This window comes from Montipora capricornis, chromosome 9 (genome assembly GCF_036669925.1).
Source record: "Montipora capricornis isolate CH-2021 chromosome 9, ASM3666992v2, whole genome shotgun sequence".
Taxonomy (NCBI): Eukaryota; Metazoa; Cnidaria; class Anthozoa; order Scleractinia; family Acroporidae; genus Montipora; species Montipora capricornis.
In genome coordinates, this window is record NC_090891.1 from 25046163 (window position 1) to 25048046 (window position 1884).

The following is a 1884-nucleotide window of genomic DNA, read 5'->3' on the forward strand; positions in this document are numbered from 1 at the left end:
AGACCCTTTGCCCATCAAGGGCCATGGGTCAATAGCCCTTTCGGCTTCGCCTCATGGGCTATTGAACCGTAGCCCACAAGGGCTACGGGTCTAATTGTTAACTAAAATTTGGTTTTATCAACGGAGTTGATAAATGTAAATTGGCCACCGTACAGAGATTCTAAAGGCTGACGTTTCAAGCGTTAGCCCTTCGTCCCTTGGATTCGCTCTGAGGAAGGGCTAACGCTCGAAACGTCAGCTTTTAGAATCTCTGTACGGTGGCCAATTTACATTATAAAATTTTTTGTACACTACTTCCCCACCGACGCAGCACCACAGTTTCTTTAGAAACTACCACCTTCATTCATAATTGTTAACTAGTCGATGTCTGATTGTTGATTTGAGAAAAAAGGTTGTTCAGGAAAGAGATAAGAATTGCAAAGTTTTGGACGAGCCTGCAGAGCTGAATATCCAGGCGTCATCATGGATCGAGACGGTCAGCGCGTTGACCCGGAAATCAAAAACTCGGTATAAGAGATTCCTCTCTCTGTTACGGCCGAAAAAATTCTTCGAATAAAGTTACTAAGGTATTTTTAAAGGGCATTTACCTTGATCGATGTTTCAGGAGAAGAATCCCGAGCTCCAACTACAACTTTTGTACTGTGCAAATAATGTTCTGAATATTATCCCAAAAAAACTGATAAAGATTCGTGGACAACAGAAACCTAACCAATTGATATATGATAAACGTGATAGTCTTTTTGTTTGTTTGTTTTTTAAGTGTTTCCTAGGAAGCTAAGCTATCTGTGTTAGAATAAAATTGGAAGGTACATTGGACATGTCAACCTGTCATGGGATTTGGCAAATATGACAATTAAAACTAACGTCAGATTGACACTCCACGTTTTTCCACGAATATATGAGTGATATTAGAGTTTAAGTTTAAAAAGACTCAAGCTCATGTATTTCTTTCTGGCTCGTTTTTAAACTAAAGAAATAACGCCGGAGAAGAGAATTTCTTTGAGGAGATTGTTATTTCAATTGCATGGCGCCACTTGTCTAACTATTTACATGTGGTAAGTTAAAAAAAAGCTTTTCTTGAAGATTTTAACTTATAGGTAAACATAATGCAATTCAATATTGAAGCACATGTTTCATGCTCCACTGTCATTCGACGCACGATCGAAATTAAATTTCTGTTTTTTTTCCCATTTAGTAACAGTAAACAAAATATAAACAAACTATTACTTGCGATTTCTGTGGTGTTTTAGTTGCAGCAATTATCCACGTTTTCTCTAGGACACTGACCCAGCACTAAGATGTTTTTGAAAGGATACCACATTAAAGAACTCTCCTCACGTTTGTGAGAACCTAATCTGCATCTTGGTTCAGTTCAGCCCTAGTTACCACAGCTATAAGCATAATTCTCGGTTTTCACATGACGTCACGACCGCCATGTTGGTGCCCAAAACAAAGAAAAGGCGGCCATGTTGGTGCCCCGACCAAATCCTCCGGGAATTTAACTCTATTATTATGCAAACGCTTCCTTTTGTTTTCGTTGAAAAACATGGCTGTTGATCACGTGAGTGAAAACCAGCAATAAGAAACTAATTTGCAGATCTGATAAAAGGCCGAGGTGAAAGAGGGATTTTCAGACTGATCCGGATGGCGGAAATGTTGTTTACATCTTTTTTGGCTGTAAAATGTCCTGACATAGTGGCTCTTTTTTGATATATAAAGTTGTCGTTACCTAGGTTTAGGGCTACTTGGGCTATTTGGAAAGATGGGAAAAGAATTACCTTCTGAATATGTCAAAAGACAGGTACCCTTTTTCGTTTCATGTTTCACTTCACTTTTTCGAGGCACCATTAATTTTCTTTTCTTTAATGTCCTTTTTTTTACCAA

At 38.5% G+C, this 1884-nt stretch overlaps 1 protein-coding gene across 1 annotated transcript in view; it reads right to left on the reverse strand.

Annotated features, from left to right (window-relative positions):
* The window catches only part of LOC138015942 (prokineticin receptor 2-like), a 6664-nt gene extending 5936 nt beyond the window's left edge, over positions 1-728 (reverse strand). Inside the window, exon 1 of the mRNA XM_068863068.1 lies at positions 588-728. The gene's annotated coding sequence lies outside the window, so the exon portion shown is untranslated. The remainder of the gene's footprint in view (positions 1-587) is intronic.
* Between the last annotated feature and the right edge of the window lie 1156 nt (positions 729-1884).